This window comes from Triturus cristatus, chromosome 7 (assembly GCF_964204655.1).
Source record: "Triturus cristatus chromosome 7, aTriCri1.1, whole genome shotgun sequence".
NCBI lineage: Eukaryota > Metazoa > Chordata > Amphibia > Caudata > Salamandridae > Triturus > Triturus cristatus.
In genome coordinates this window covers 1,264,011,188-1,264,033,865 of record NC_140590.1, presented here as the reverse complement: position 1 = coordinate 1,264,033,865, position 22,678 = coordinate 1,264,011,188, and positions in this window count along the sequence as shown.

The following is a 22,678-nucleotide window of genomic DNA, read 5'->3' as shown; positions in this document are numbered from 1 at the left end:
AGTGCCCATCTGGGGTGGAAAATGCTGACCTCTCTTTGGCCCCCTCGGTCAAGGCGATCTGCCAATACCCAGACGTTAAATCAAACGTGCTGAGGTAGTTGGCAGCCCCTAGCCGATCAATGAGCTCATCAGCTCTGGGGATAGGGTGTGCGTCAGTCCTAGTGACCGAATTGAGTCCTCTGTAGTCCACACAGAACCGGAGTTCGGGTGTGGCTCCCGGCGCTGCAGCCTTTGGGACCAAGACCACGGGGCTGGCCCCAGGACTGCTAGAAGACTCAATTACCCCGAGTGCAAACATCTTGGAGACCTCCTCCTTGATGCATGTCCTCACCCTGTCAGTCACCCTGTAGGCCTTGTGCCGCACAGGTGGACTATCCCCAGTGTCCACATCATGGACGCACCAATCAGTGACACCAGGGACCAGGGAAAACAGGTCAGAAAACTGTCCCAGCAACTGGCGACAATCATTCTGTTGCTCAGGGGTCAGGGTGGAAGAGAGGATGACACCATCCACTGACCCATCTTGCTCCTTGGCTGACAGGAGGTCAGGAAGAGGTTCTGTCTCCTCTTCCATTCCAGCATCTGTTGCCAAGAGCATGCCCACTTGGGACCTCTCCAAGTGGGGATTGAGGCGGTTGACATGTAGGACCCTTAAGGGGTTCCTAGGAGACTTCAGGTCCACCACGTAGGTAACAGGACTCTTGCGCTCCACCACCTCAAAGGGACCGGTCCACTTATCCTGGAGCGCACACGGCTCCACGGGGGCCAAGACCCATACTTTCTGTCCAGGCTGAAGCTCTACCAGAGTGGCATTCTGGTCGTACCACCGCTTCATCTCCTCCTGGCTGGCTTCCAGATTTGCCTCAGCAAGTTGCCTGAATCGCCTAGTCTGATTCCTGAAGGCCAGCATGTAACTATATACATTCTGGGGAGGCTTCCTGGGAGATTGCTCCCAGCCTTCTTTGACCAGACTTAGAGGTCCTCTGACTGGGTGACCATACAGAAGCTCAAAGGGACTGAACCCCAGAGACTTCTGTGGCACCTCACGGTAAGCGAAGAGAAGGCATGGTAAGAGGACGTCCCACTTACGCCTCATGGCTCCTTCTAGGCCCATTATCATGCCTTTGAGGGTTCGGTTGAATCTCTCAACCAACCCGTTTCCTTGGGGGTGGTAAGGGGTGGTGAATTTGTAGGTTACACCACACTCTTGCCAAAGAGATTTCATGTACTTGGACATGAAATTGGTACCTCGGTCAGACACCACTGCTAGAGGGAATCCCACTCGGGAGAAAATTCCCATCAGGGCCCGTCCCACCACGGGGGCCGTCACTGTCCTTAGAGGAATGGCTTCCGGGTACCGGGTGGCATGGTCCACCAGGACCAGGATGAACCTATTGCCCATCGCTGTCCTGGGGTCCAGTGGCCCTACAATGTCAATCCCCACTCGCTGGAATGGAGTACCGACCACAGGGAATGGCTGGAGTGGAGCCTTCTGCTTCCTCCCACTCTTTCCACTTGCCTGGCAAGTCTGGCATGTCCTGCAGTGAGTATCCGAACTCCTGCGCATTTGAGGCCAATAAAAGTGGGTGACAAGCCTTTCGAAGGTCTTGTCCTGCCCCAAATGCCCTGCCAATGGCACATCGTGAGCCAGCCCCAGTAGGAAGGCTCTGAAGTCCTGGGGTACCACCAGCGCACGGGCTGACCCAGGCTCAGCAACCTTAGGCTCTGTATATAGGAGGTCGTTCTCCCAGTAAACGAAATGTGATCCTGACTGATCACCTGCGGCCTGGTCTGCAGCCTGCTGCCGCATACCCACGAGAGAAGGGCACTCCTTCTGTGCCTTGCAAAAGTCCTCCCTGGTGGGACCCCCTTCCTGCTGCCAATGGGTCAGCTCCGGCAGGTCTCCCAGTTCAGCTATCTGCTCCCCTGTAGGCTCCAGGGCATCCCCCTCAAGGTCTGCTTCCTCCTGGACCGTGGGAACTTCAGGGGCCGGCTTCCCGCGCCCCTTGCTCCTTCTCTCTGAGGCCGGTTCCTGGGCCTCCCTCTCAGGCTCCAGGACCTCTTGAGTACCTCTACTGGCTGCCATGGACCGTGTGGTGACACACGCCCAATCCGGCATACCCAACATCTCCAGGTGAGCACTCCGCTCCACCTTAGCCCAAGGTGAGCTCTCCAAATCGTTCCCTAACAAACAGTCTACAGGCATGGCGGGCCTCACAGCTACCTGAAGAGTACCAGAGACCCCCCCCCCACTCAAAGGGAACCTAAGCCACCTTGCAGTGTCTCTCTGTGTTGTCAGCGGCAACAACGGGATAAAATGCATTGGGGACCACCTGCTCCTGAGACACCAGGTGACACCTGACAGCTGTCACACTGGCTCCTGTATCTCTAAGAGCTTCCACTCTATGGCCATTTATGGTCACCCACTGCCTGTACTTCTTAGTGTTCTCAGGCAGCTGGGTTGGAGGGACCACTTCACGATCTCCTAGCGAGACCAGGGACATCTCTGCGGGACCCCACCCACCTTGGACATCCCTCTCCTCCCCCAAGGCTACACTAGTCACCTGCCGGGGTGGAGCACCAGTGGGTGCTGGTTTACCAAACAATGGACACTTTACATCAGAGGCAAAATGCCCCAAATTGTTACACCTGTAACATCTTACGGGCCCCTTTTGAACAGGAGGACCTGTCGGGGCCCCGGTCGGTTTCTGGGGTGGGGGAGGCTGAGAACCCTTCCCTTGGTTCCCTTGGGGACTATTTTGGGGCCCTTTTTGGAACTGCTTCTGTTTACCCCTGTCCCCCCCACTCTTCTGCTGGGGACCCTGCCCACCTTTGGCGGAATCTCCCACGGTACCCTTGTGGACCCTGGTACTGACCCAGCGGTCCGCCTCCTCAGCAAGCTTCCTAGGGTTAGTCAGCCTACTATCGATCAGGTGCTGGCGTAGCTCAGGAAAACAATTACTGGACAAGTGCTCCCATGCCATTAAATCAAGAAGCCCTTGATAATCATTTACCTTACTACCCTTTACCCAACCATCCAGCGCTCTGCAAAAGAAAGTCACATACTCCACATACGTACTATTGGGAATCTTAGTGCAACCCCTAAACCTCTGTCTATATAACTCAGGGGTCAACCCATACCTAGCCATCAATGCTTCCTTCATATGGGCATAAGAATTGTGAACATCAGCGGGTAAATCTAACAGTGTGTCCCGCCCTTCACTCAGGAACCGTCCCCACAACCCCGCTCCCCAATCTTTCTCAGGGACCCGGTGGGAAGACATGGCTACCTCGTAGGCTCTGAACCACTGCCCGATGTCGTCATTCTTGAAGAACTCCTTCACTACATCCTTGGGAATATAAACTCTTGGTTCCGCTGGTACTGGCGGTGTGCTGCCACCAGAGGGATTAAGCTCCAAACTTTTTGCTTTCAGCTCCAGCTCCCTCAGCTTCATGTCATGCTCTAATTGTAGTTTCTTTTCTTCCATGGCTAGTCTTTGTTTTTCCATATCCATCTGCCCATGAAGTTTTGCCATTTCCACCCCGTGTGCCCGGGTTGCGGCCCTGTCTGCCAACTCTTCTGGCGACAGGCTTCTGCCAAACTCGTGGACACTTTCGGGTGATTCTCTGGTGCCTTTGACTCATACCAGGCCCTCAGCACCTTCACGAATTGTTCCTTCTTTTTCAATCCAGTTTGGGCAATTCTGAACTTGGAGCAAAAACCTTTCAATTCTTCATTGCTATAATTCCGAAGTGCGCTTTCTTCCCAATCTATGTCCTCAAATCCAGAGATTATAGAAGCTGCCCTTCCGGCGGGAAGTGAACCAGGCATGGTTCTAACAACGGAGATTCTTGGCAAAACAAAAACAAATTCTAGTCTTGTGGCTGTGTTACTGGTCTGCTCTCACTACGTGGTGATCAGTGGTTCACTATACGCAAACCGCAAATGCAAATCCGCACATCCCACCGCTGCCACCAATGTTAGAAATGAGGGGGCTCTGGTTGACGCAGGTGTGAACCCACAACAAGCAGGGACCCTTTACTTCTTGTCAGGGCGAAGGATGACTCCCCAGAATAACCCCTGCTCACCCTCTAGGTGCGTGGCGCGAGCAGTCTAGGCTAAGTCTCAGGCGTACACGGTTAAGCAAATGCAATTACACATACAGTAAACCCCTTGCATGCACCACAAACAGACACCAATCAGGAAGTATATAAAAATAAGCTTTTATGTAGATTCAGCAGATTCAAATACAAGGCCCAGTAACGTTGAACTGATGGGGCCACAATTCTTGGAAGTACGGTCAAGTTCTCTTTGTTTTACGGAAAGTTCTTTAGGCGGGCACAAGGTAACTGTAGGCCTCAGCGCACTTTGTGCTGAGGCAGCGTCCAGGAAGCACACAGCAGATGACAGGGAAATAAGAACGTTGCGGACCCTGGATCCGATGCGAGCTCGCGGTCGAGTTCGTGAGTACAGTACCTTGTTTCTTGACGCAAAGGCGGGTGCGGGATTTCAGCGGCTCTTCGACAGAAGAGCGAGGCGGCGTCCGGGGCTCCCACACTTCACGATGGGGGTCTGATCTTCAGGCTCACGACAAGAGCGGGGTGTTGCAGGTGGCGGGTGAACAAAGCGGGGCAGCCGGGCACGCAGATACGTCCGGGCCGTCCGAGGCTTGGAGATGCTCACAAACGCCGATTCCGGCGGGAGGGTGAAGGTGCACAGCGAGCCTCCAACGAGCGAGGTGACGGGGCAGCCCAGCACAGCGTAGGGGGAGCGGCTCCGATCGAGCGAGGCTCTTCCCAAGGCGGGGGCGGCTAAGCAGTCCTGGTCACGGCTCAAGGAGGGACTGGGGCACGAGGGTCACAGCTCCGGCAAGGGAAAGGACACCACAGTCCAGCAGCAGGCGAGTGAAGATCAGGTAGAGCCCAATGGTCCTGGGGCTCAGTTCAGGGGGCAAGCTCAGTTCCAAGCCCTTGGAGATCGTTTTGGAAAAGCACAAGTCTTGAAAGTAAAAGTAAAGTGAAAGACTTCAGCAACAGTTTCTCTTCTCTCCTTTGGCAGCAAGGTCACCACTGCAGGCCAATCCCCCAGGATAGGGACAGTCTTCCTCCTACAGCTTTCCCGGTGCCTCCTCCTCAGGCAGAGATTCTTCTTGGTCAAAAGCGGATCTAGATTCTCAGGAGCAGGGCTCCTCCATTTATACAGCAAATCTTTTGTTCTCCCAGGCCAGGGGGGCCCTTGCCTAGTTCAGTCCGGTTTCTGAGCACTTTGTTTACGCGATGCAGGCTTCTTCTTTCAGAGTGCAGGGCAGAGTCATCAGACGCTCCACAGGGGGCGGAGCCGGCATTGAGGTAGCAGAGCACTGTCCTATTCAGAGCCTAGGAGCACTCCTCCCACCCATCTACCTGTCGATCGTCCTATTCATTACCAGGCTACCTAGCCCTGCCCATCTGGGTTCCCCCAGCCCTGTCACTCATACCAGCCAGACATCAGATACACATCACGCAGAGGCGGCTGAAAGGTTTAGGCAAGCAAAGGCCAACTTTCTAAAAGCGGCATTTGCAAACCCGGAATATTAAAATAAACCTTGCGAAAAGATGTACCTTATTATTCCGAGTTCAGGCATACTAAACTCGATCTTCTACCATGTTCCCTGGGTCGGTTAGGATCATAGGGTGTAATAATCCAGGCCGCCCATACTGGCCTATGAGAACAGGGTAGCCTTGCAGTAGTGAACAACAAGATGGCGGTAATTCACTACTAGGACATGCCACGCATCCAGGCTTGTCCTACCTTAGGCTTACAACGCACCCTGCCCGTGGGCCTACCAGAGGGGTGACTAACATGCAGCTAAGGGAAGATTTTAGGGACTGGCAAGTGTGGGCCCTTGCCGGTCAGCATGTCAGTACCAGACTGCACGCAGGTTCTGCGATGGCAGACCTCAGACATATTTTACCGGCCGCTTCTGTGGGTGGCACAACCAGTGCTGCAAGCCCACCAGCGGTGTTCGCATTTACATGCCCTGGCGCCCCCGGCGCACTTTACTGGGGTCTGACAGTAAATCAAACAATCCAATCATGGAATCCAACCAACATATACAATTTACATAGGGAGTACTCGCACCGCGACACTGGTTGGCAGTGGCACAGCGCGCTGAGCGGCCAACACCATAAAAACACATGAGGCACAGCGACAAAAAGAGGAAGGGAGACTCACGCCAAGGTGCCAGGTCTAACACCTGGTCATTAAAGCTTCCTTCATATGGGGGTATGAGGTCTGGACTTCTAGGGGCAAATCTAACAGTGTGTCACGCCCTTCAGCAAGGAACCTTCCCCACAACCCCGCTCCCCAGTCTTTCTCAGGGACCCGGTGTGAAGACATGGCCACCTCATAGGCTCTAAACCACTGCCCTATGTCATCCTTTCTAAAATACTCCTTTACTACATCTTTGGGGATGTACACCTTGGACTCTACCTGCACCGGTGGAGTGCTGCCACCAGAAGGAGCGGTGTCCAAACTTTTCGCCTTCAGCTCCAACTCCTTCAATCTTATATCATGATCCATTTGGCGTTGTTGTGCCTCCAAGGCCAACTTCTGCTTTTCCATTTCCATTTGTCCTGCCAACTTTGCCATCTCCATTGCATGCGCCCTGTCTGCCAGCTCCTCTGGCGACAGGACTCTGCTGGGCTCCCCAAGGTTGTCGGGTGGAACGATGTCCCCCGCATTCTGTGGGTCTCTTGACTCCTTCCAGGCTCTCAACGCCTTGGTGTACTGGACCTTCTTCTTGAATCCAGCATGGGGAAATCTGAATTTTACACTGTAGCCTTTCAGTTGCTCCGCTGTGTAACCTTCCAGTCTCTCCCAATCCACCTCATCCATTCCAGAAATCACAGAGAGTGCTCTTTCAGCAGGGAGTGAGCCAGGCATGGTTGCAGTAATGGTCGATGTCTCAACAGTTCAAAAATGAAAACCTGTGGCTGCGTTACTTGGTCTGCTCTCACTATCTGGTGATTAATAATTCACTGCATGCAAACTATAAATGCAAATCCGAAATCCCAGCCGCTGCCACCAATGTTAGAGTCGGGGATCTCTGATTGGCGCAAGGATGTCCTTGTGTCAAGCAGGGACCCTCTCCTCCACGTCAGGGCAAAGGATAACCCCTTTTGGAATGACCCTTGCTCACCCTCTAGGTGCGTGGCGTGAGCAGCCAAGGCGATTCTTCAGGCGTTGTTGGTTAAGCAATTATAATCACACACACAGTAAACACATCAATCCCCCCAGAAACGGACACCAGGCTTAGGTATGTGAAAATACGCTCCTTTATATAAAAATAGTTATCTTAATATGCAGACTTATCACAAGACTAGTAACGTTGTTTGGATGCCACCAGGTTATAAAGCAGGCAAGCAGATCTTTAAGCGGGTACTTCTTTAGTCTTTTACCAATGTCACTTGAGGGATTCCAGTCTTGACTTACTTCAGGCCTACCGCGGCTCACGCATCTGTCGTGGGCGCGCCTGCGCCGTGCACAGCTCTTCCCGGCAGCTCCGGGGCGGCGGGAGGTGAGACGGGCGTGCGGTGCGGTGAGGATAACGGGGAAATAAGGCGGTGCGGGCCCCGAGCCCGATACTGGAACTCCTTTAGTGATGTGGAGAGTCGGCACAGGTCGGTGCGACTCTCAGCTTGTGAAGTGTTCTTGGGTCCTCAATCAGCGGGTGTGGGCAAGTAGGCAGGCGCGGCCATCGACCCTTAGCATGGCGGTGCAGGGGAGTCTCCACAGCGGGGGCGGCGTGGCCTGGGGGTGTTCCAAGGATAACGAAGCGGGGTCACAGGGCACGGTCCGTGCAGCTGGTGACCCGGCGAAGATCACGATCATTGGAAGGATTCCGGCGGGAGGGGTGACAGCGCTTTCAGCGCGCTCCAGTGGCAGGCGGTGACAGGGGTGCAGGCAACCTAGCCCGGGGACAGAGAGCGGCTCCGGACGGAGCGGGGCTCTCACGGGGTTGAGGCAGGCAAGCTCCTGAGTGTCACGGCCCTAGGAGGGGCGATGAGGGGCGCAGTCTCTTTCCAGCGGGATGCACACACGGCTCGAATTGGAGGACGAGCAAAAGCACAGAGAACCCACTGGTCCTGGGGTTCAGTTCAGGGGGCAAGCTCAGATCAAGCCCTTGGAGAATGTTCAAGCACAAAGCAGCAAAGTCTTTTCAGCAAGTCTCTTCCTCTCCTTTCTCAGCAAGGCAAGCAGCAGGCCAGCTCCTCCAGCGTCTTCTTCTCCTTCTAGTCGGGCAGAGGTTCTTTGTGGTAAAACAGGATTCTGATTTCTTAGGAGCCAGGCTCCTACTTTTATACAGTGATTCTTTTGTTCTTTAGCGCCAGGGGGCCTAGGCCTGGCCCAGTCCAGTTCTGGAGCACTTTGTTAAGGTGACTCTGCTCTTTCCTTTCAGCAGCAGGGCAGAGACATCAGCCGCTCCACAGGGGGCGGCACCGGCTTTGTGGTGGCAGAGCACAGGTCTATTCAAGAGTCAAGGTGTACTCCTCCCACCCATCCTGGTGTCATCTCTCTACCCACCACCTGGCAGCCAACCTGTCTCTGGGGATTCCCCAACCCTGCTCCTTACTGTTGCTAGGCAGAACACACACACACAGCAGAGGCGGACTGAAATGGCCAGGTCAGTAAATACTAACTTTCTAAAAGTGGTATTTACAAACCCAGGATATTAAAATAAACTTGACTACAAGAAGTATTTTATTATTCTGAGTTCAGGCATACTAAACTTGACATTCTACCATGCTCTCTGAGTCTACTGGGGTCACAGCGTGTAGTGACTCCAGCAGCCAATTCTGGCCTATGGAGAGCAGGTAGCCTTCAATAGTGAAAAACGAAAATGGCTGTAATTCACTACTAAGACATGCCACACACATCAGGGCATGTCCTACCTTATGCCTACAATGCACCCTGCCCTCGGGCCTACCAGAGGGGTGGCTAATATGTAGGTAAGGGAAGGTTTAGGGACTGGCAAGTGGGGGCACTTGCGCAGTCAGCGCGACAGTCCCAGACCGCACGCAGGGTCTGCGGTGGCAGACACTATACACATTTTTCAAGGCCGCTTTCTGTGGGTGGCGCAACCAGCGCTGCAAGCCCACCAGCAGCATTGGCATTCACAAGCCCTGGCACCCCTGGTGCACTTTACTGGGGACTGACAGTAAATCCAATAAACCAATCATGAACATCAATTACAGGTACACTTTACCTAGGGAGCACTTCCACTGCGGAACGGATTAGCCGTGGCGCAGTGCCCTGAGCGGACAACACCAGCAAAACAGTTGAGGCACACCATCAAAAAAAGTGGAAGGGAAACTCACGCCAAGGTGCCAGGTCTAACATTTCCCTAGATGGCCGCCGAGCGCCGGGCAAAAAACCCAAGTGACCCCCCTTGCAAAACCAGGTGGTTTAGCGATAGGCTATTTTGATGTCGCCTCACTACGTTTTGGGCCCTTGCCTGCCGTGGGTACTTGTGCCTCCCACACAAGTGAGGCACCATTTTTACCGGGAGACCTGGGGGAACGCTGGGTGGTGGTAAATTTGTGTGAGCCCGGTGATGCCACAACTTTCCCACACCAAAATGTGTAAAAAAAGTGATTGTTTCAGCTAAAATTGAGGTTTGCAGGAGATTCTGGGTAAGGAAACGTTGGGGGATCCATGCAAGCCATACCTCCCTGGAAGCCGCCGGGTGTCTAGTTTTCAGAAATGCATGGGTTTGGTAGGTTTCCCTAGATGGCCGCCGAGCACCGGGCCAAAAACCCAAGTGACCCCCCTTGCAACACCATGTGGTTTAGCGATAGGCCATTTTGATGTCGCCTCACTACGTTTTGGGCCCTTGCCTGCCGCGGGTACTTGGGCCTCCCACACAAGTGAGGCACCATTTTTACCGGGAGACCTGGGGGAACGCTGGGTGGTGGTAAATTTGTGTGAGCCCGGTGATGCCACATCTTTCCCACACCAAAATGTGTGAAAAAAAGTGATTTTTTCAGCTAAAATTGAGGTTTGCATGGGATTCTGGGTAAGGAAACATTGGGGGATCCACGCAAGCTATACCTCCCTAGAAGCCGCCGGGTGTCTAGTTTTCATAAATGTGTGGGTTTGGTAGGTTTCCCTAGATGGCTGCCGAGCACCGGGCCAAAAACCCAAGTGACCCCCCTTGCAAAACCAGGTGGTTTAGCGATAGGCCATTTTGATGTCCCCTCACTACGTTTTGGGCCCTTGCCTGTCACGGGTACTTGGGCCTCCCACACAAGTGAGTCACCATTTTTACCGGGAGACCTGGGGGAAGGCTGGGTGGTGGTAAATTCGTGTGAGCCCGGTGATGCCACAACTTTCCCACACCAAAATGTGTGAAAAAGGTGATTTTTTCAGCTAAAATTGAGGTTTGCAGGGGATTCTGGGTAAGGAAACGTTGGGGGATCCACGCAAGCCATACCTCCCTGGAAGCCACCGGGTGTCTAGTTTTCTGAAATGTGTGGGTTTGGTAGGTTTCCCTAGATAGCCGCCGAGCACCGGGCCAAAAACCCAAGTGACCCCCCTTGCAAAACCAGGTGGTTTAGCGATAGGCCATTTTGATGTCGCCTCACTACGTTTTGGGTCCTTGCCTGCCACGGGTACTTGGGCCACCCACACAAGTGAGGCACAATTTTTACCGTGAGACCTGGGGGAACGCTGGGTGGTGGTAAATTTGTGTGAGCCCGGTGATGCCACATCTTTCCCACGCCAAAATGTGAGAAAAAAGTGATTTTTTCAGCTGAAATTGAGGTTTGCAGGGGATTCTGGGTAAGGAAACGTTGGGGGATCCACGCAAGCCATACCTCCCTGGAAGCCGCCGGCTGTCTAGTTTTCAGAAATGCATGGGTTTGGTAGGTTTCCCTAGATGGCCGCCGAGCGCCGGGCCAAAAATCCAATTGACCCCCCTTGCAAAACCAGGTGGTTTAGCGATAGGCCATTTTGATGTCGCCTCACTACGTTTTGGGCCCTTGCCTTCCTCGGGTACTTGGGCCTCCCACACAAGTGAGGCACCATTTTTACCGGGAGACCTGGGGGAACGCTGGGTGTTGGTAAATTTGTGTGAGCCCGGTGATGCCACAGCTTTCCCACACCAAAATGTATGAAAAAAGTGATTTTTTCAGCTAAAATTGAGGTTTGCAGGGGATTCTGGGTAAGGAAACTTTGGGGGATCCACGCAAGCCATACCTCCCTGGAAGCTGCTGGGTGTCTAGTTTTCAGAAATGCATGGGTTTGGTAGGGTTCCCTAGATGGCCGCCGAGCACCGGGCCAAAAACCAAAGTGACCCCCTTGCAAAACCAGGTGGTTTAGCGATAGGCCATTTTGATGTCGCCTCACTACGTTTTGGACCCTTGCGTGCCGCGGGTACTTGGGCCTCCCACACAAGTGAGGCACCATTTTTACCGGGAGACCTGGGAGAATGCTGGGTGGTGGTAAATTTGTGTGATCCCGGTGATGCCACAACTTTCCCACACCAAAATGTGTGAAAAAAGTGATTTTTTCAGCTAAAATTGAGGTTTGCAGGGGATTCTGGGTAAGGAAACTTTGTAGGATCCATGCAAGCCATACCTCCCTGGAAGCCGCCGGGTGTCTAGTTTTCAGAAATGCATGGGTTTGGTAGATTTCCTTAGATGGCCGCCGAGCACCGGACCAAAAACCCAAGTGACCCCCCTTGCAAAACCAGGTGGTTTGGCGATAGGCCATTTTGATGTCGCTTCACAACGTTTTGGGCCCTTGCCTGCCGCGGGTACTTGTGCCTCCCACACAAATGAGGCACCATTTTTACCGGGAGACCTGGGGGAATGCTGGGTGGTGGTAAATTTGTGTGAGCCCGGTGATGCCACAACTTTCCCACACCAAAATGTGTGAAAAAAGTGATTGTTTCAGCTAAAATTGAGGTTTGCAGGGGATTCTGGGTAAGGAAACGTTGGGGGATCCATGCAAGCCATTCCTCCCTGGAAGCCGCCGGGTGTCTAGTTTTCAGAAATGCATGGGTTTGGTAGGTTTCCCTAGATGGCCGCCGAGCACCGGGCCAAAAACCCAAGTGACCCCCTTGCAAAAACAGGTGGTTTAGCGATAGGCCATTTTGATGTCCCCTCACTACGTTTTGGGCCCTTGCCTGCCTCGGGTACTTGGGCCTCCCACACAAGTGAGGCACCATTTTTACAGGGAAACCTGGGGGAATGCTGGGTGGTAGTAAATTTGTGTGAGCCCGGTGATGCCACAACTTTCCCACACCAAAATGTGTGAAAAAAGTGATTGTTTCAGCTAAAATTGAGGTTTGCAGGAGATTCTGGGTAAGGAAACGTTGGGGGATCCATGCAAGCCATACCTTCCTGGAAGCCGCCGGGTGTCTAGTTTTCAGAAATGCATGGGTTTGGTAGGTTTCCCTAGATGGCCGCCGAGCACCGGGCCAAAAACCCAAGTGACCCCCCTTGCAAAACCAGGTGGTTTAGCGATAGGCCATTTTGATGTCCCCTCACTACGTTTTGGGCCCTTGCGTGTCACGGGTACTTGGGCCTCCCACACAAGTGAGGCACCATTTTTACCGGGAGACCTGGGGGAAGGCTGGGTGGTGGTAAATTCGTGTGAGCCCGGTGATGCCACAACTTTCCCACACCAAAATGTGTGAAAAAAGTGATTTTTTCAGCTAAAATTGAGGATTGCAGGGGATTCTGGGTAAGGAAACGTAGGGGGATCCACGTAAGCAATACCTCCCTGGAAGCCGGCAGGTGTCTAGTTTTCAGAAATGCATGGGTTTGGTAGGTTTCCCTAGATGGCCGCCAAGCACCGGGCCAAAAACCCAAGTGACCCCCCTTGCAAAACCAGGTAGTTTTGCGATAGGCCATTTTGATGTCTCCTCACTACGTTTTGGGCCCTTGCCTGCCGCGGGTACTTGGGCCTCCCACACAAGTGAGGCACCATTTTTACCGGGAGACCTGGGGGAAGGCTGGGTGGTGGTAAATTTGTGTGAGCCCGGTGATCCCACAACTTTCCCACACCAAAATGTGTGAAAAAAGTGATTTTTTCAGCTAAAATTGAGGTTTGCAGGGGATTCTGGGTAAGGAAACGTTGGGGGATCCACGCAAGCCATACCTCCCTGGAAGCCGCCGGGTGTCTAGTTTTCTGAAATGTGTGGGTTTGGTAGGTTTCCCTAGATAGCCGCCGAGCACCGGGCCAAAAACCCAAGTGACCCCCCCTTGCAAAACCAGGTGGTTTAGCGATAGGCCATTTTGATGTCGCCTCACTACGTTTTGGGTCCTTGCCTGCCACGGGTACTTGGGCCACCCACACAAGTGAGGCACAATTTTTACCGTGAGACCTGGGGGAACGCTGGGTGGTGGTAAATTTGTGTGAGCCCGGTGATGCCACATCTTTCCCACGCCAAAATGTGAGAAAAAAGTGATTTTTTCAGCTAAAATTGAGGTTTGCAGGGGATTCTGGGTAAGGAAAAGTTGGGGGATCCACGCAAGCCATACCTCCCTGGAAGCCGCCGGCTGTCTAGTTTTCAGAAATGCATGGGTTTGGTAGGTTTCCCTAGATGGCTGCCGAGCGCCGGGCCAAAAATCCAATTGACCCCCCTTGCAAAACCAGGTGGTTTAGCGATAGGCCATTTTGATGTCGCCTCACTACGTTTTGGGCCCTTGCCTTCCTCGGGTACTTGGGCCTCCCACACAAGTGAGGCACCATTTTTACCGGGAGACCTGGGGGAACGCTGGGTGTTGGTAAGGTAAATTTGTGTGAGCCCGGTGATGCCACAACTTTCCCACACCAAAATGTATGAAAAAAGTGATTTTTTCAGCTAAAATTGAGGTTTGCAGGGGATTCTGGGTAAGGAAACTTTGGGGGATCCACGCAAGCCATACCTCCCTGGAAGCTGCTGGGTGTCTAGTTTTCAGAAATGCATGGGTTTGGTAGATTTCCCTAGATGGCCGCCGAGCACCGGGCCAAAAACCAAAGTGACCCCCTTGCAAAACCAGGTGGTTTAGCGATAGGCCATTTTGATGTCGCCTCACTACGTTTTGGACCCTTGCCTGCCGCGGGTACTTGGGCCTCCCACACAAGTGAGGCACCATTTTTACCGGGAGACCTGGGATAATGCTGGGTGGTGGTAAATTTGTGTGATCCCGGTGATGCCACAACTTTCCCACACCAAAATGTGTGAAAAAAGTGATTGTTTCAGCTAAAATTGAGGTTTGCAGGGGATTCTGGGTAAGGAAACTTTGTAGGATCCATGCAAGCCATACCTCCCTGGAAGCCGCCGGGTGTCTAGTTTTCAGAAATGCATGGGTTTGGTAGATTTCCATAGATGGCCGCCGAGCACCGGGCCAAAAACCCAAGTGACCCCCTTGCAAAAACAGGTGGTTTAGCGATAGGCCATTTTGATGTCCCCTCACTACGTTTTGGGCCCTTGCCTGCCTTGGGTACTTGGGCCTCCCACACAAGTGAGGCACCATTTTTACAGGGAAACCTGGGGGAATGCTGGGTGGTAGTAAATTTGTGTGAGCCCGGTGATGCCACAACTTTCCCACACCAAAATGTGTGAAAAAAGTGATTGTTTCAGCTAAAATTGAGGTTTGCAGGAGATTCTGGGTAAGGAAACGTTGGGGGATCCATGCAAGCCATACCTCCCTGGAAGCCGCCGGGTGTCTAGTTTTCAGAAATGCATGGGTTTGGTAGGTTTCCCTAGATGGCCGCCGAGCACCGGGCCAAAAACCCAAGTGACCCCCCTTGCAAAACAATGTGGTTTAGCGATAGGCCATTTTGATGTCGCCTCACTACGTTTTGGGCCCTTGCCTGCCGCGGGTACTTGGGCCTCCCACACAAGTGAGGCACCATTTTTACCGGGAGACCTGGGGGAACGCTGGGTGGTGGTAAATTTGTGTGAGCCCGGTGATGCCACATCTTTCCCACACCAAAATGTGTGAAAAAAAGTGATTTTTTCAGCTAAAATTGAGGTTTGCATGGGATTCTGGGTAAGGAAACATTGGGGGATCCACGCAAGCTATACCTCCCTGGAAGCCGCCGGGTGTCTAGTTTTCATAAATGTGTGGGTTTGGTAGGTTTCCCTAGATGGCCGCCGAGCACCGGGCCAAAAACCCAAGTGACCCCCCTTGCAAAACCAGGTGGTTTAGCGATAGGCCATTTTGATGTCCCCTCACTACGTTTTGGGCCCTTGCCTGTCACGGGTACTTGGGCCTCCCACACAAGTGAGGCACCATTTTTACCGGGAGACCTGGGGGAAGGCTGGGTGGTGGTAAATTCGTGTGAGCCCGGTGATGCCACAACTTTCCCACACCAAAATGTGTGAAAAAAGTGATTTTTTCAGCTAAAATTGAGGTTTGCAGGGGATTCTGGGTAAGGAAACGTTGGGGGATCCACGCAAGCCATACCTCCCTGGAAGCCGCCGGGTGTCTAGTTTTCTGAAATGTGTGGGTTTGGTAGGTTTCCCTAGATAGCCGCCGAGCACCGGGCCAAAAACCCAAGTGACCCCCCCTTGCAAAACCAGGTGGTTTAGCGATAGGCCATTTTGATGTCGCCTCACTACGTTTTGGGTCCTTGCCTGCCACGGGTACTTGGGCCACCCACACAAGTGAGGCACAATTTTTACCGTGAGACCTGGGGGAACGCTGGGTGGTGGTAAATTTGTGTGAGCCCGGTGATGCCACATCTTTCCCAGGCCAAAATGTGAGAAAAAAGTGATTTTTTCAGCTAAAATTGAGGTTTGCAGGGGATTCTGGGTAAGGAAACGTTGGGGGATCCACGCAAGCCATACCTCCCTGGAAGCCGCCGGCTGTCTAGTTTTCAGAAATGCATGGGTTTGGTAGGTTTCCCTAGATGGCCGCCGAGCGCCGGGCCAAAAATCCAATTGACCCCCCTTGCAAAACCAGGTGGTTTAGCGATAGGCCATTTTGATGTCGCCTCACTACGTTTTGGGCCCTTGCCTTCCTCGGGTACTTGGGCCTCCCACACAAGTGAGGCACCATTTTTACCGGGAGACCTGGGGGAACGCTGGGTGTTGGTAAGGTAAATTTGTGTGAGCCCGGTGATGCCACAACTTTCCCACACCAAAATGTATGAAAAAAGTGATTTTTTTCAGCTAAAATTGAGGTTTGCAGGGGATTCTGGGTAAGGAAACTTTGGGGGATCCACGCAAGCCATACCTCCCTGGAAGCTGCTGGGTGTCTAGTTTTCAGAAATGCATGGGTTTGGTAGGTTTCCCTAGATGGCCGCCGAGCACCGGGCCAAAAACCAAAGTGACCCCCTTGCAAAACCAGGTGGTTTAGCGATAGGCCATTTTGATGTCGCCTCACTACGTTTTGGACCCTTGCCTGCCGCGGGTACTTGGGCCTCCCACACAAGTGAGGCACCATTTTTACCGGGAGACCTGGGAGAATGCTGGGTGGTGGTAAATTTGTGTGATCCCGGTGATGCCACAACTTTCCCACACCAAAATGTGTGAAAAAAGTGATTTTTTCAGCTAAAATTGAGGTTTGCAGGGGATTCTGGGTAAGGAAACTTTGTAGGATCCATGCAAGCCATACCTCCCTGGAAGACGCCGGGTGTCTAGTTTTCAGAAATGCATGGGTTTGGTAGATTTCCATAGATGGCCGCCGAGCACCGGGCCAAAAACCCAAGTGACCCCCCTTGCAAAACCAGGTGGTTTGGCGATAGGCCATTTTGATGTCGCTTCACAACGTTTTGGGCCCTTGCCTGCCGCGGGCACTTGTGCCTCCCACACAAGTGAGGCACCATTTTTACCGGGAGACCTGGGGGAACGCTGGGTGGTGGTAAATTTGTGTGAGCCCGGTGATGCCACAACTTTCCCACACCAAAATGTGTGAAAAAAGTGATTGTTTCAGCTAAAATTGAGGTTTGCAGGGGATTCTGGGTAAGGAAACGTTGGGGGATCCATGCAAGCCATACCTCCCTGGAAGCCGCCGGGTGTCTAGTTTTCAGAAATGCATGGGTTTGGTAGGTTTCCCTAGATGGCCGCCGAGCACCGGGCCAAAAACCCAAGTGACCTCCCTTGCAAAAACAGGTGGTTTAGCGATAGGCCATTTTGATGTCCCCTCACTACGTTTTGGGCCCTTGCCTGCCTCGGGTACTTGGGCCTCCCACATAAGTGAGGCACCATTTTTACAGGGAAACCTGGGGGAATGCTGGGTGGTAGTAAATTTGTGTGAGCCCGGTGATGCCACAACTTTCCCACACCAAAATGTATGAAAGAAGTGATTTTTTCAGCTAAAATTGAGGATTGCAGGGGATTCTGGGTAAGGAAACATTGGGGGATCAACGCAAGCCATACCTCCCTGGAAGCCGCCGGGTGTCTAGTTTTCATAAATGCATGGGTTTGGTAGGTTTCCCTAGATGGCCGCCGAGCACCGGGCCAAAAACCCAAGTGACCCCCTTGCAAAACCAGGTGGTTTAGCGATAGGCCATTTTGATGTCGCCTCACTACTTTTTGGGCCCTTGCCTGTCGCGGGTACTTGGGCCTCCCACACAAGTGAGGCACCATTTTTACCGGGAGACCTGGGGGAAGGCTGGGTGGTGGTAAATTCGTGTGAGCCCGGTGATGCCACAACTTTCCCACACCAAAATGTGTGAAAAAAGTGATTTTTTCAGCTAAAATTGAGGATTGCAGGGGATTCTGGGTAAGGAAACGTTGGGGGATCCACGTAAGCAATACCTCCCTGGAAGCCGGCAGGTGTCTAGTTTTCAGAAATGCGTGGGTTTGGTAGGTTTCCCTAGATGGCCGCCAAGCACCGGGCCAAAAACCCAAGTGACCCCCCTTGCAAAACCAGGTGGTCTTGCGATAGGCCATTTTGATGTCTCCTCACTACGTTTTGGGCCCTTGCCTGCCGCGGGTACTTGGGCCTCCCACACAAGTGAGGCACCATTTTTACCGGGAGACCTGGGGGAAGGCTGGGTGGTGGTAAATTTTTGTGAGCCCAGTGATGCCACAACTTTCCCACACCAAAATGTGTGAAAAAAGTGATTTTTTCAGCTAAAATTGAGGTTTGCAGGGGATTCTGGGTAAGGAAACGTTGGGGGATCCACGCAAGCCATACCTCCCTGGAAGCCGCTGGCTGTCTAGTTTTCAGAAATGCATGGGTTTGGTAGGTTTCCCTAAATGGCCGCCGAGCGCCGGGCCAAAAATCCAAGTGACCCCCCTTGCAAAACCAGGTGGTTTATCGATAGGCCATTTTGATGTCGCCTCACTACGTTTTGGGCCCTTGCCTTCCTCGGGTACTTGGGCCTCCCACACAAGTGAGGCACCATTTGTACCGGGAGACCTGGAGGAACGCTGGGTGTTGGTAAATTTGTGTGAGCCCGGTGATGCCACAACTTTCCCACACCAAAATGTATGAAAAAAGTGATTTTTTTCAGCTAGAATTGAGGTTTGCAGGGGATTCTGGGTAAGGAAACTTTGGGGGATCCACGCAAGCCATACCTCCCTGGAAGTTGCTGGGTGTCTAGTTTTCAGAAATGCATGGGTTTGGTAGGTTTCCCTAGATGGCCGCCGAGCACCGGGCCAAAAACCCAAGTGACCCCCTTGCAAAACCAGGTGGTTTAGCGATAGGCCATTTTGATGTCTCCTCACTACATTTTGGGCCCTTGCCTGCCGCGGGTACTTGGGCCTCCCACACAAGTGAGGCACCATTTTTACCGGGAGACCTGGGGGAAGGCTGGGTGGTGGTAAATTTTTGTGAGCCCAGTGATGCCACAACTTTCCCACACCAAAATGTGTGAAAAAAGTGATTTTTTCAGCTAAAATTGAGGTTTGCAGGGGATTCTGGGTAAGGAAACGTTGGGGGATCCACGCAAGCCATACCTCCCTGGAAGCCGCCGGCTGTCTAGTTTTCAGAAATGCATGGGTTTGGTAGGTTTCCCTAAATGGCCGCCGAGCGCCGGGCCAAAAATCCAAGTGACCCCCCTTGCAAAACCAGGTGGTTTATCGATAGGCCATTTTGATGTCGCCTCACTACGTTTTGGGCCCTTGCCTTCCTCGGGTACTTGGGCCTCCCACACAAGTGAGGCACCATTTGTACCGGGAGACCTGGAGGAACGCTGGGTGTTGGTAAATTTGTGTGAGCCCGGTGATGCCACAACTTTCCCACACCAAAATGTATGAAAAAAGTGATTTTTTCAGCTAGAATTGAGGTTTGCAGGGGATTCTGGGTAAGGAAACGTTGGGGGATCCACGCAAGCCATACCTCCCTGGAAGCTGCAGGGTGTCTAGTTTTCAGAAATGCATGGGTTTGGTAGGTTTCCCTAGATGGCCGCCAAGCACCGGGCCAAAAACCCAAGTGACCCCCCTTGCAAAACCAGGTGGTCTTGCAATAGGCCATTTTGATGTCTCCTCACTACGTTTTGGGCCCTTGCCTGCCGCGGGTACTTGGGCCTCCCACACAAGTGAGGCACCATTTTTACCGGGAGACCTGGGGGAAGGCTGGGTGGTGGTAAATTTTTGTGAGCCCGGTGATGCCACAACTTTCCCACACCAAAATGTGTGAAAAAAGTGATTTTTTCAGCTAAAATTGAGGATTGCAGGGGATTCTGGGTAAGGAAACGTTGGGGGATCCATGTAAGCAATACCTCCCTGGAAGCCGGCAGGTGTCTAGTTTTCAGAAATGCGTGGGTTTGGTAGGTTTCCCTAGATGGCCGCCAAGCACCGGGCCAAAAACCCAAGTGACCCCCCTTGCAAAACCAGGTGGTCTTGCGATAGGCTATTTTGATGTCTCCTCACTACGTTTTGGGCCCTTGCCTGCCGCGGGTACTTGGGCCTTGTTAGAAATGGGATTTCTGGTTGGCTAGGGCTTGCGCCAAAGCCAGACAGAAACCACCACTCTAGTCAGGGCTGGGGAGTTACACGCCAAAGATAACCCCTGCTCACCCCCTTGGTAGCTTGGCACGAGCAGTCAGGCTTATCCCTGAGGCGATGTGTAAAGCGTTTGCGCGCGCACCCAGCAACAACACCCAAGGCCCACCACAAAGGAAACTCCACACAAGGTATTCTATAAAAATAACCTTTGTATTATACACAACACATTAGATAAAAACACACACTCTACAATGTGCCAACAGGCACGGGCAGAATTTACAAGGGATTATATGTACAGGGGACAGGGCCACATGGACCACTGTCCGGAATTAGCACTTTTTAGAACATAGGAATAATACTGTAGTATAAAATAACATATGTAGCACACAACCAGTAACTACTGGTATCAGGTAAGTACCCCCTACGCAACCCTAACCACCTTAGGAAAATATTGCGCAGGGAATCAGGACCTCACTAGCACCACCTGTACTAGGGAGAAAACAACCACCTAAGTATCACAATACCTGTAGGGGTCTAAGCACATAAACACATGATGCATAACATTCAGAGGTGTAAAGCCAAGCACATGACGCATAAACACATTCAGAGGTGCAGAAAAGGTACAATGGCGCCAAAACTCACATTAGCCACTACTGTGGCAGTCCCTGGGCCAACTGGCCTAGTAGGGGCAAGGACGCCCTGCGTCCAGAGAAGTCAGGGCGCGCCGGCGCAGGCTGCGCAAGCCAGAACACCGAGGCCACAACCTAAACGTTGCAGTTGCCCACTAAGTGCTGGGCAACTGGAGAGATGCGGTGGCACCACTGTGCCTTGTTAAACAAATCTGGCGGGGGGGGTTGGAGCCTCTCCTGGGCTCTAACCACGCAAAATGCCCCCTAGAGCCTCGCAGGCTCCAAACAACTCTGTGGGGCAAGGTGGGAGTGGCCCGCTGCCATCTGGGGCCACTCAATCACAAGAGAAATGCCCCCGTCGTTGGAGCGCCCTGAGCGCTCTGAACATTCATGCCCCCTGAGCCTTCGTGGCTCAAAACACAGTGCCTTTCTTGTGGAGCCTTCAGGCTCTAGATCCAAGAGTGGGGGCCAATGTTGGAGCGGCCCGCTGCCTTCCGGGGCCGCTCTTCTCCGAAAAACAACTGCCCCCGTATGTTGGAGCGCCACTAGCGCTCTCAGCTATAAAGGCCTCTGCGGGGGCGGACGGGCGCTCTCGTGAGTGCAGCCCCCGTCGGAGCACCCCGCAACTGCTGCGCCGCTGCGGGGGACGGGGGGACAGAGACCACTACCACAGGGAGTCCCGCTTACCTGGGACTCCCGCGTTGCCTCCGCTCTCCGCTGGCTCTTCAGGGACCGGCAGCACTCCGATCGGGCAGCCGCGACGCTGCTTGGACGTCTCCGGTGGTGGCGGCGTTTCTTTACTCGGCGCGGGGCTTCCCTCGATCCGGAAGTCCCGCCCACGGAGTCCTTGCCTTCTGGGTCGCGCTGGGCAGCGGCCCGGAGGGAATCCTATGCGCTGCTCGGGCCGCGGCGGTGATTCCCCGGCCGTAAGAGGGGTAGGCTCCCTCAGAATCACCACCACTAAGCGGGGTGGGCACCTGCCGGCTAATTACACAAATAAGCGGGGTGGGCACCGGCCAACGAGCACACCATGTGGGGTGGGCTCCCGCCTTACAACCGGCAAAAGCGGGGGAATCCCTATGTCGGGGTTCCCTTGCAGCTTGTCGTAGAGCCGCGCTACGGGCCAAATTGATGGCGCTCTGCAGGGAAAGCGCCTCTCGGTGCTTGGGCCACAACCAGAGCACTTCTAGCGCTATAAGTGAAATAAAAGCGCTTCCAAGCGCCTAGGGACACAGATAGAGCACTCCCAGCGCTCCAGCCCAAAAAGCACCACAAAGTCCAACAAAGTTCTTCCCTGCATGCAGCAGGGCAGGGGTGGGGGCAAGGCTGGACCCAGAGCCAGCTCACTGGGCCTCCAGGCAGGGAGGTAGTCCAGGTGGCGGTCCTCTGGTCCAGCAGCAGCCCCCCCCCCTCAGGTAAGATCCTGGCAGAGAACAGTTTCTGTGGGGACACAGCCCCATTTTTATACAGTCAAACCCTTTGTCTTGGGTTCAGGGTGAGGGGGAAAACCAGTCGCAGCTGGTTGGGGAGCACCCTTGATGTGCTCAGCCCCTCACTCTATTCACTGGCAGGGCTAGGGTCGTCAGTCGCACCACAGGGGGCGGGGCCAGCATTGTGTGTGGAAAACCCTGGCCTATTCAGGACCCAGGTGTACTCCTCCCACCCATCTAGCTGCTGATCTCCCCATTCACCACTGGGTGACTCATCCTGACTCTGGGGAATCCCTAGCCCATCACATGACATGACCAGCCAATCATGCGACAGATACACTGCACACAGAAGTGCCCACTTCTAGAAGTGGCACTTCCACACTAGGTACATGCACGCCGCACACATCATCGCGCAGCATTCACTCCCACGAGTCCGCACATACCAAACTCGGGCCTGCACACCCCACGCATCAGGAACTACTAGGGACACATACATTCCCCATGCATTCCTATGGGAGGGCAGGCCTATCTCACCACATGCACTCAGAGCACGCACGCACTTTACCCTGGGACACAGGGAAAGTGCGCAGAGACCAAACAATTACCACACCAAGTCATCAGTAAAAAGCAAAATGGTTCAGGGGTGAACCTGCCAGAAGGGCCAAATCCAACACAACCCCCTTCCAGCCAAAACGCAGGGCAGACCAATCACCACCGTGATGGACTTCCCTGCTTGGTGCGA